At 43.2% G+C, this 11610-nt stretch overlaps 1 protein-coding gene across 2 annotated transcripts in view; it reads left to right on the top strand.

The window, feature by feature from the left end:
• The first annotated feature begins 1503 nt into the window (after positions 1 to 1503).
• Positions 1504 to 11610, top strand: part of gli2a (GLI family zinc finger 2a) — a 510119-nt gene continuing 500012 nt past the window's right edge. For both annotated transcript variants that reach the window (XM_073026911.1, XM_073026859.1), the window contains exon 1: positions 1504 to 1979. The gene's annotated coding sequence lies outside the window, so the exon portion shown is untranslated. The remainder of the gene's footprint in view (positions 1980 to 11610) is intronic.

Below are 11610 nucleotides of genomic sequence, written 5' to 3'. Positions count from 1 at the left end.
TTCAAAAGTTATTATGTGCTATGTATGCTACTGTGCTTTATATCCTGGTTCAGAAAATGTCTTGTTTGACAGTATATATATAAGTTAAATGACAATAAACTTCACTTCACTTGTAAGTAAATGGTTGAGGATTTTTGCCTGGTAAGACTATCTGCACTGTAGTTTGCCTGTTAGAATCACAGAGTCATAGGGGAAATAAGCACCAAAACAGGCCCTTTGGCCCATCCAGTCCATGCCACACCATTAGTCTGCCTAGTTCCATCAACCAGCACCTGGACCACAGCCCTCCATACCCCTCCCATCCCTGTACCTATCTCAATTTCCCTTAAATATTGAAATTGAACTTGCATCCAGCACTTGCGGAGTGTGGCAGCTCATTCCACACTCTGACCACCCTCAGAGTGAAGAAGTTCCCCCCTAATGTTCCCCATAAACATTTCAACTTAACTCATGGCCTCTAGTTGTAGTCTCACCCAACCTCAGTGGAAAAAAAGCCTGCTTGTTTAGAAAACTAGAGGGCTATGGGTAACTCTATGTAATTTCTAAAGTAAGTACATGTTTGGCGCAGCATTGTGGGCCGAAGGGCCTGTATTGTGCAGCAAACACGAGGAAACCTGCAGATGCTGGAAATTCAAGCAACACACACAAAATGCTGGTGGAACACAGCAGGCCAGGCCGCATCTATAGGGAGAAGCACTGTCGACGTTTCGGGCCGAGACGTTGACTGCTCGTTTGCACGGATGCTGCCCGACCTGCTGAGTTCCTCCAGCGTGTTTGTTTGTACGTGTTGATTTGACCGCAGCATCGGCAGCGTACTTTCTGTAAACTCCAACACTTGAACGACTCACCACTAGAGGTCAGCAAAGCACCGACTAAGAAGGCGTCACCCCCGATTAAAAAATAGTTTTCACTTCAGGCACCCGTGAGAAAAGCCGATTTTATATGGACACTGAAAATATATACTTTAAATATGTTGTCCTAAAAACAAAAAAAAAATCATCAGGCTCCCAAATAAAATTATGTGAAGTGGTTATATGACAACATAATTTAGACGTGTGATGATACTGACATCGAACCGAAATCTCATTGCAAAGTTATATGAATTATTTGGAAAGCTATCAAACATTGGCAAATGCATTGCTCCGATTGAAGGCATCAAGCCAAAATAATGGAATAGTTTGTGTTGATCGGAAATTTAGCATAATGTAAAAGTTTGCAGGAAAAGTAAATTTTTGAAAACAAATTAAGTCTCCCCAAGTTTGACATTCTGAAGACGTAGCGCGAAAAAAGGCGAAAAACAAACCGCAAGAAAGTAGTGAAAGAAACTCTCCTTAAGAGAATCTCTCACAAATCCATTCCCGGGTTTCTGAAGTTCCGTCTTTGGCAACGAATTGCTCCTGAGGAACAAATGATTGGGACTCACCAGGGGAGAAAGAGGGAGTCAAATCAGACACACACACAACTTCTGTGACTGTTGTTTTACTGGTCAGAGCTGTGAACTAGTGGAACAGAGAGAGGGGGGGGGGCAGAATAAGAGTAAAGAGGGAGGGGAAAAAAGTTTGGGACTTTCCCTCTGCCCTCGCTCTTTGCAAGCTGAGTTGGGAGGAAAGTCTTTTTCTCCCGCGTGTATCTTGTATCTTGTCTAAGGAGTCGCAGCGCAGGCAGACAAGCCAACGGCGGTCTCAACTCGTCAAAGTCCGCCACTGAATTCAGTGCCTAAAAGTGCACACACTCTCAGAGGCTGGATTCCTTCGCTATACTTCAGATCTTTTGGGAGCCTCAGTTTTGACGTGTGGACATTTGATTTTTTGGCAGCGAATTTTTGCTGATAACGGTTTCAGTATTTTTATTTTAAAAAGGATCTTCTATATGTGAGGTTCTTACTGGGTTTCCCCCCATTTAGTTATTTCTTGCAGTTTGAAGTCTTTCAGCTCACGCACACGGACCAGAATATCCCCAAAATCTTCACTGCTAACCAGGTAAAGTGTTGAATTTTCCCCACTCTAAGGATCCCAGTTCTGTGCGGTACCTGTTTGCGTTAACTGTACTTTATTAACTGCGAGTTACACCTAACACTGCTCAAACTTATGACATTTGGTTCTGTTGTTTTTTTAAACTTTTGTCGCTTGTTGACTGGTTGGGGGTGGGGTGCGGAGAGGAATTGTGATTCTCGGCAGACTCTGACACTTGTTGGAGGGTGAAAAATCTCAGAAAGTTTACAAACACACCGTTGTTCGTTCATGTTCCCTTCCCAACCGCTGTCTCCTGTTGTCGCGATTACCTTTTATGGAATTCCAAATATTTCTTCGTTCTTTGCAACCTGATCCTATTTTTGACGAGTATTTTGTTGAGTGCCGGGCGCCAGTCTCATTAAGGAGTTGAAGTCGGGAGGTGGGGGTCGCGGAAGCCCGTTTCTCCCCCCGCCTCTCCTAAGCTGCTCTGAGTCGGGTTGGTGTTCAGCGGGACGCTGGCTGGAAGGAAGGGGAGGAATGTTCGATGGGCCACTTCATTAACTTTTTTTTGTCGTTGGTATTCTGTCTTCCAATTCCACCTCTACGCGTGTAGTTTCACGCAAAGGTTAATCTATCCTTGTATAGCTTGGTGAGGAGGCGCTTTCTGTGTTTTAAGGAGCTCTATATAACAACTTTAGAGCCCGAATTTTCATTCCCCCACCCCAAAGTAACAGCTCATCGCTGAACTGGGAGTTTACGAAGCTCCTAACGAATTCATTTCCCAAAAGGAGTAAAACTATTTTAAATGATCGATTCCCCCACCTTGTACTGGAACTAATTCCGGGTCTTGCCTTATTAGAGCAAACGGATTGTAACCGCACGTTTTCTTGAAATCGGAAAATGCGGGTCTGTAGCTGTTTGCCCTTGCTGGCGATGCAAACGGGTGAGTTTTTGCCCCTTGAGCAGAGGGGGGAAACTCCGCCGACCTCAAAGGGAGAGTGCCGACTGAGCGTCGCCGAAAAGTGACTGCTGACTTTCCGTCTACTTTTGCACAGCAACGTCGCCGTTTGTTTCATTTCATATTTGTTTCCCTTTTATTTAAGTGATCTTAGACAGGGCAGGATAGTAGCTGACAAAGTCGTCCAGTGCAGACTGAGATCATCACAGGGTATTGTTAAAATTCTTTGTGATCCTTCCAGAAATGGTTCAAATCCAATGACGGAGGCACAAATTATGCTTAGAAGCCTGCCAGAACTTTTACTCTGAAGATATCTGTATTTTTGAGGAGGGGGGAAAAATACTTTCGGATTAATTGCATGAAAGCTTTTTCCAGAAACTTTGTAACCTTGAAATGATCCAACTGCTCCTATGTATTGGCAGGAGTTTAAATTGCTGTCAGGCTTCTGTGGGTTTCCAAATCAGTGTGCAGTTTTGGCTGGCAGGGAAATCATTCAACACTGCATTACCTTTTTAAGGTTAAAGTATTTTAATGAAGCTTTATTGGGCAGTCTGTGTAGCACAAGGTTTTTGAGTAAACAGCTGTTCTGTGTGAAGGCTGGAAGAAATTACCAGTGTATTATGTACAAATATAGTTGTCTGAATTACAGTTAAATTTTCTGCGGTGTAAGGCCAACTTGCAATGGGAATTCTATAAAGTCAAATAACATAGAGCCATCTTGCTGATTTACTCCTAATCAGTCTTGTTTTGTCGAAAAGGTACACTTAACGGGAATTTGGTTCATTAGCCAACTTTCAACTCAGTGCCCACAGAGATATCAGGTAACAGGGTAGTAAAAATTACCCCTGATACCAGTGTTTACTATTTGTGATGTGTTTTTTTTTTAAAGTTTATGATCTATTTAAGGCAATTTGCGTGACTGATGGTTCTTACTGCCACAGAGGTATTTTAAATGCTCACGGTTTCGACATGTGGAAACACTGGTTTAGTTATCTTGTGAGCCTGAAAAGGTTGGTACTTTTCTCAGTTATATATATTTAGTCTTCAATAAATCCCCCATTACCTTTTCTGCTTGATCTGCAGTCTATGTGTTGTCACATCTTACAGTCAACTTGGAAGTTAAGTACTAACAAGTTCTGAGTGGCAAGGTATCTGTCCCACTGCTGTCTGAAGGAGTTTGTATGTTCTCCCCGTGACTGCATGGGTTTCCTCTGGACGCCCCAGTTCCCCCAACATTCTAAAGACATACCGGTTAATAGGTGAATTGGTCTTACTTCCTGTCCATTACACTGCTGGGGCAGCAATCCTCCATCTCAGTCTGGCTGGAAGGATTCTTCATTGCTGTTTCGTAACAGTCAGGATGGTTGGCCCTGAGCTGAACCCTCGAACCTGGAAGACCGGTGGACCACTCTTCATCTGGCCTCTACCCATTGACTCGTGTGCATGGGTGACCCCACCAAGAACCAAAGCACAAAACCCTGACTCCAGCCAGCATAGTTCTCCAGGTCACTGAGGCTCACAAACCACAACAAGGCTGTGATCCTCTTGGAGGAGGTTAATTGGTCACATGAGTATAATTGGGCTAGATGGGCCTGTTATTGTGTTGTATCTCTAAATAAAAATAAATTATTATTGATGTACAGTGCAGACTTGAGGGGCTGAATGGCCCATTCTGTGCCATAATGATTCTTTGACCTCAAGCAAGCTGCTATAGCAGCTGAGTTGCTCCTTTAAATGGCATCCTTGTATATTTAAAGCAGGGGTTCCCAGCCTTTTTATTCATGGACCGCTACTGTGGACGCCAGGTTGGGAAGCCCGGACTTAAAAGGTGGATTCTCAAGTACCCTGAAAGCTGAATTCACTGTGTTACATTGATCACCAGAGAGGTATTAAATTTTACTCTGACATCTGGGGAATTAAAAAAACAAGTAAATAAATACGTCTGGAAAGGAAAGCTTTTATCACAGTGTTGACCCTGAAGCTACCAGATTGCTAAAAAAAATTAATATCCTTCAGGATCTCGAGGACATCTATCAGCCTTAGTAGGCCCATCATATGACTCCAGATGTGCAGAGGGATAGGGGATTCTCAATTGGCCTTCAAAATGGTGCAACAGTATTATCAATTCAGGAGGAACAGAAACTGGTGGGCCTGCACGTATTCCCAGTAGCTGTGGTGTACAGTGGGCAAAGAACCAATAAAAATGAAAGCACATTACAGCATGCTGGAGGGAACACGGGCACCATTTCTAGTTATTAAGTCTCCCAGGACAGGTTCTTAACTGGTTACGCAACCATACAGTTATTGGAACGCTCTGCCAAAGTTGCAATAAACCCTAATAGATTGTCTTCTGGGCTTGCAGTGTGGAGGACAGATCATATGTGGCCTTTGGCCTTATTGTTCTATGAATTTAAAACTTAAGTTTGGGGTGCAGTTTTACATCAGGAGGCTAGGAATCTAATGACACGGTGAAAACTTGTTTCAACGTATTTTGGAGAGCAGATGTACTGATATATTCATGAGTGATGTGGTCAATTAGCCGTGTGATGTGGCTATGCTGACCTGCACTGGCACTGGGGCTGTGGCGACCACACTGGCATTGTGGATCAGGGGAGTATCACTGGGTTAGCGATGTGCTGAATGACACGGGTACGCAGTGTGCAGGCGGACACTGGGGACCTCGTGACTGGCAGTAAGTCGGACTGCATCACGGAGGACAGGGATGAGGTGACTGATGGAGCTGGGGAATGCAGTGATAGTGAATTCCTCTGGGAACATGCTGACTAGCAGCAGCTTCAGTGACTGCAACTTCACTGGGAACGCGCTTCCTGGTGGCAGCTCAGGTGATGCCCTGTCCGACACTGGTACCAAGGGTGTCGCCTCTGACTTTAACATTTTGGAAGTGGTATCTGATACTCGGATGGCATTGTGGGTATGATGGGGATATGGTGACAGAAACTAGTACTGGCGATGTGCTGCTTGGTGCTAAGATGATGGATGTGGTGGCTGATACTAATACTGGTGATGTAATAACCCATACTAAGCACTGGTAATGTGGTGACTTCTCATTGCTACCATCAAGGAGGAGGGAATGAGGCCTGAAGACCCACACTCAATGTTCTAGGAACAGCTTCTCCTCCGCCATCAGATTTCTGAACGATCCGTGAATACTACCTCACTACTTCACTCCCTTTTTGCACTGCTTACTTACTTTTCACATTTCTTGTTGAAACTTTTTTTTTTACGTCTGGCACCAGTACGGTGCTCTGAAACGACAGATGTCCTGACGTGTGTCAGTGATAATAAACCCGAGTCTGATTCTGACGATCGATCGGTTGGAGATGAGCTCTGCAAGAACTATGTTGACTGGTGCTGGAGCTGGGGACCTCTCGGGGAGTGGGGACAAGGTGAGGGGATCACTGGTGATTTGGTGCCAACATAATGCACATTGGTTCACTTTCACAAACCAACAGTGATCACTGGGTCTGCAAATGGTTTTAACATTGTACTCTTCTCGGAAAGTAACTAAAAACTGATTTTATTTTCAGGCAGTACTGTCTCTAATTGTATCTTAGGAAGGAATACATCACTATGAAATAAGTAATTGTCACTTGTCCTTCCATATCGTTTCATTGACCTCTCCATATAAGTGTCCTCCGTCACGATGAGCGTTGACAGATGACTGAAGCCAGATGCGGAGGGACGACAGGCTCTCATGTTGAGATAGAAACACGAGTTTATTGATTGGAACTCCAACTGAACTTCGGTGTCTTGACTGAGCGACACCACGAGCCAAATCATTCTCAAAAGAACCAGATGCAGTCACCCACCCATCCCATGATGAGTGCTGTACGGGGTCCACATTAAATAATCACAGAATGCAGAAAACCTGTGCCAGTCACAATTAACTTGACAGCATTAAATAGAAAACACAAGGACTTAATGACTGTTGTTAAGACAAGAATTAACAAAATTAATAAGGCCAAAAGGGCTCATGACATCATCAATCTGTTCCCAAGCTAGCAAACTACATCTCCCCCAAGAGAGAAGTTAGTCGTGTTACCAGCTAATGTGTTTGCCCAGCATTGCCACCTGTTGATTTCGGACAAGGACCCATCAGTGGCCCAGTGGAGTTTCCTTGCCTTCTATCGCCATTTCGTATTTCTGAGGTTATCTGACCTGAGACTGAACTCTCTTCAATGAAATGCTGGGGAACCTCTAACAGGTTGAAAGTTGTTTACCTTGGTCTGCAGCTAGTTGGAAAGTAACTTGGGATTTATTATTTTAGAAAAGAAAATCCTCATTGTTGAGGGATCCTCTCGTGCCATTTGACAGGCACTCTGAGAACACAGAGGCAGGAAATTGGGGCTGAGAGGGAAAATGGATCAGCCATGATGAAATAGTGGAGCAGACTTGATGGGCCAAGTGGCCTGATTCTGCTCCTATATCTTATGATCTTGTATAGAATTGTTAGAGGACATGGACAGCGCAGTCCAGGCCCTTTGGCGCATCATGTTGTGCCAACCTATATAAAACTCCATGATCAATCTGAGCCCTCCCTCCTACACAATCCACAACCCTCCAGTTTTCTTTCACCTAAGTGCCTATCTAAGGGTCTTCGAAATGCTCCTAATTTATCTTCCTCTACCATGAACCCTGACAATATGTTCCAGGCACTTACCACTCTCTGCGCAAAAAACAAACGCAAAATACCTCTGACATCTCCTTTAAACTTCCCGTCACGCACTTTACAAGGACAGATGCCATTGTTGCCCTGGGGAAAAATGTAAACCCAGATTTTGCAGATGTTGGAAGCCCAGAATAACACTAACACACACTCACACACTTACACTCCCCATCCTGGAGAAGCTCACCTGGTTAAACAATACCTATCAAGAGGAATAAAGAGTTAATGAAGGGTCTCAGCCCAGAGCATTGACTTTCCATAGATGCTGCCTGACTTGTTGAGTTTCTCAACACTTTTTACTCTGGGGTGGGGAAGCGCTGGTGATCCACTCTGCTATGCCTCTTATAATCTTACATACACTTATCAAGTTGCCCCTCACCCTCTGTTGTGTTATCGAATGAAGCTGAACAGCTGGTCACACCCATTCTAGTCCTACGATGAGCTATCTTGTCAGTCCCATTCTATCATTCCTTCCACATCCCCCTACTGATGTATTTTCCAAAAGGTTCCATTCTGTCAGCTTCAATTCTATTTCCACCTTGAAATGCAGCAAATTCTAGGCTAACCTCCATGTAAAACAAAATTCTCTCACCCATGTATAAAAAAAATTGCTTTTGAGATGTTCTTCATGCATAGATTCTGCTCCAGATGTTATAGTGATCAGAGCAATAAATACCGTCAGATTATCCCACATGGACAACAACAATTTACAAAAAGAAACTTGCAAGGGGCAATGTTTTAATTTTTGCAAGGCTGAAAATAATGTAGTGCTGTCCTTTCTTTAGCAAAATGATTAAACAGTTCATCTATTGTGGAGGTGCGGAGGAATCTGTTACCATGCATTGATAATGTTAATTAGCTTTGTGTGTTGGTAAATAGGTGGTGCCTTCGGGAGAGGCAGCGTGGGAGGCTATCGGAGTTGGGAATGTACTACTGAGAAACCTGAAGTGGGATTCGGAGAGCAGGGGCAATTTTAATTATTATTACAGCTATTATTTTTGATTTTGTCATGAAACGCCCAATGGTCTCTGTGACTGTGGCTTCATAGAAAGTGATTTGGTGTGAGGGGCTTGATGGCAGTGATTTGCATAAGAAGAAAGATTTAGTGTGGTTGCTATTGTGTTGAATGAAGAGTTCCAGCAGTCAGGCCAGAGGGAGTGAAAAGAGTGCAAAGAAATGATGGGCTATTCAGGGTTTCTCACAGCCGAAAGCTGTGGTCATCTCCCTCTGAAATCGACCATCAGGATGTCACTTTCATCTTCAAGAATACCATTATGCCTCGTTTCTCACACATTCACGTTTGTCAGGGATTATTGATCAGATATTCTTTTTCTTCACTCCTGTGGAAACCTGTTGTTTTCTGCCTTAAAAGTTTAAATAGGACAAAACCCCAGAAACTTAATCTTAGGCTCTTTCATACAATGGCGCTAAAATCATTCTCAGCCTATTGGGCTAAACTGCAGATAAGTAGAAGTATCACCATGGAAGAGGCACCCACGTTTTCGAGGCACAGAGGGGAGCCCTCACCAGCATCGTGCCACTCCTCTTGGGGCTTCTGAGTGAAAATGGTCCGAGTCCTGCTCAATGTGAGTGTCTTCTATCTAAATATTTCTTTAAAGTATTTGTATAATATTTTCTATTGGCCAAATTTTTTTTCTCTCCCAAACTTTGAAATTTTGATTGAAAGTAAGCTGGAAAGTCTGCATTCTGGTTCCGTGTAGTTAGTATAACACCCTCAAAGTTTTGTTAACTTTGGAATCCTCCAATTTTCAGCTGAGGGAGGCGTTCAGTAAATGCAACCATATAGTTTGCCTATTGAGTTCTTCCTGAGCTACGAAAGTGTCCAAGCAGTCAACTCTTTTACCTCAGATCCAGATCTGTGAAGAATGCCCTGGAAGTTCTGTGCAGGGACATGGTAAAAGAATGTGTTGCCAATCTCACTGAAAGTACAAAAACAATTCAAAAACAATCTGATGGTGGTGTACTCTGTTTGTGCCTGAGTTCTTACCTCAGTACTTTACTGTTCAATATTGGAAAAGCTGTAATTAAAGTTCTATAAAAGAACCTGCGACACATCAATGGCTGTGAAGCAGTTTGAGTCAACCCAATTATGAATAGTGCTTCATAAATCCAAGGTATTTTTGATGCTGTACATTCCACTTTTTAGAAGATGTTGATATGACTATCTGTGCTTTCTGTCCCGGCTTGTGTATGAAGGCTCCAACAAAATGCAGGAGAGGAATTTACTGGCCTGCAGATGACCCAAGCTTGCTATCAAGTGTGGGTTTACCCCATTATTGTTTATGATATCCTTACAAGCATCTGCCATGTGTCCTTATTACTGACAGTTCTCTCGACAAGTACCACATGAAAGGCCGTCAGTTTTAAAGATCGAGATAACTCTCCACACAGCGTCTATCAACACAGTTCTTTGTGTTTGGGACAATGCAAGAAAATCTGGCGGATCTTTCAGTTGCTGCTGTGGAGAGCTGTTTGGTTGCTGAAGTACACTTACGCTAGTTTGAATTGGTTTAACTTAAATGGCTGTTGGTGACCTTGAGTGCCAATGATTTCCTGATGAGCTGCACTGCAATATGAAGGAATGGTGTATTTACTTAAATTTAAAATACTTATCATTTACTGCAAACTCTTTCTGTTTTCTGTCTTGCTGGGCAGTCTTATCTTCCTGATGGCTCAGTAGATAACTGCATGCTTAATCTGGGTCTTAACTATAAGAATCCAATCTGGGACTAAACGATAAGAACCCATCAGGTCCTGATTTTGCTCTATGCCCAAGTATCAGAATGTATGCCTTTACTTTTGCTCACCTGGGAAGTTGAAATACTCAATAATGGTTTTAGTTTTTGATTGGTATTCAGTGATATCCTCCAGGAATCACTCCCAGTTTGTCTAATCTCCTCTTGAATTGATTCTGATTCTGACCTCTTGATCACCCCTAACGAGTATACCTTTAACATTCTTTCCCATGCATTCAGGCACCAAAATTCCTGAAATTCTGGAGGTTCTGCCCAAATCTCTTCTCTCATTCTACTTGTCATTCTTACTGCAGGATGCACTTTAAAACCTGCCGCGTTGTATTCTACGTTATGACAAATCTCATTTTGTGACTCAATGCTAAATTTTATTTTTTATTTAACTCCTGTGAAATGCCATCAAGGGCTCTATAAGATGCTGGAGTAATGCTTGTGTGTTTGCGCAAAGGTGGATTCATGAAAAGGAAGGTGGTAGGTTTGTTATGCCGAAAAACGTGAGTTTATTCCGTTTCATGGCATGTATTGAACCCTCAATGCATATCGTTAAACGAGATTATGTAGTCAGTAGCACATTGCTGTTTGTGGACACTTACTGATGTGTTTCCCATTTGACTCCAGTTCAAAAACTGTGGACGTGGAGAGGGTGTTTCCTGTAGTGGGGGAGTCTGGAACCAGAGGGCACAGCCTCAGACTACAAGGATGTCCCTTTAGAAGGGAAATGAGGAGGAATTTCTTTAGCTAGAAGGTGGAGAGTCTGTTAAATTCACTGCCATAGATGGCTATGGAGGCCAAGTCATTTAACGCAGAGGTTGGCAAGTCTGGGTCAGTAAGCGTGTCAAAGGTCACTGGGAGAAGGCTGGAGAAAAAGGTTGAGAGGGATAATAAATCAGCCAGGATGGAATGGAAGACAGGTTTGATGGGTTGAATGGCCTAATTCTGCTCTTATGACTTATGGTCTTATGATCTAAGAACATAAATCGGATGTCCTAGTCAGTAAATAAATCCAGCTCTTGTCTTCAGATATGTTTAGACAACTGTTGTAACATAGGGATCATTAACAAAGTGAAACAAAAATCAACAATTGTGTCTCAGTCCGTGCAGGAAGTGGTTTACAAATTTTTGGACCGGAATAACCGTCTGAACTTTCCCCACTGCTCTCTCGTTCCGTCGTGCAGAACAAGTTCTTGAATGATTCTGTGCAGGTGTACAGGTTGTGCTGAGAAGCGAAAGCCTTGTCTC

The sequence above is a fragment of the Hemitrygon akajei genome, chromosome 2 (assembly GCF_048418815.1).
Source record: "Hemitrygon akajei chromosome 2, sHemAka1.3, whole genome shotgun sequence".
Classification (NCBI taxonomy): Eukaryota; Metazoa; Chordata; class Chondrichthyes; order Myliobatiformes; family Dasyatidae; genus Hemitrygon; species Hemitrygon akajei.
The sequence above is the reverse complement of the archived record's forward strand: the minus strand, read 5'-3'. Positions and strand labels throughout refer to the sequence as shown.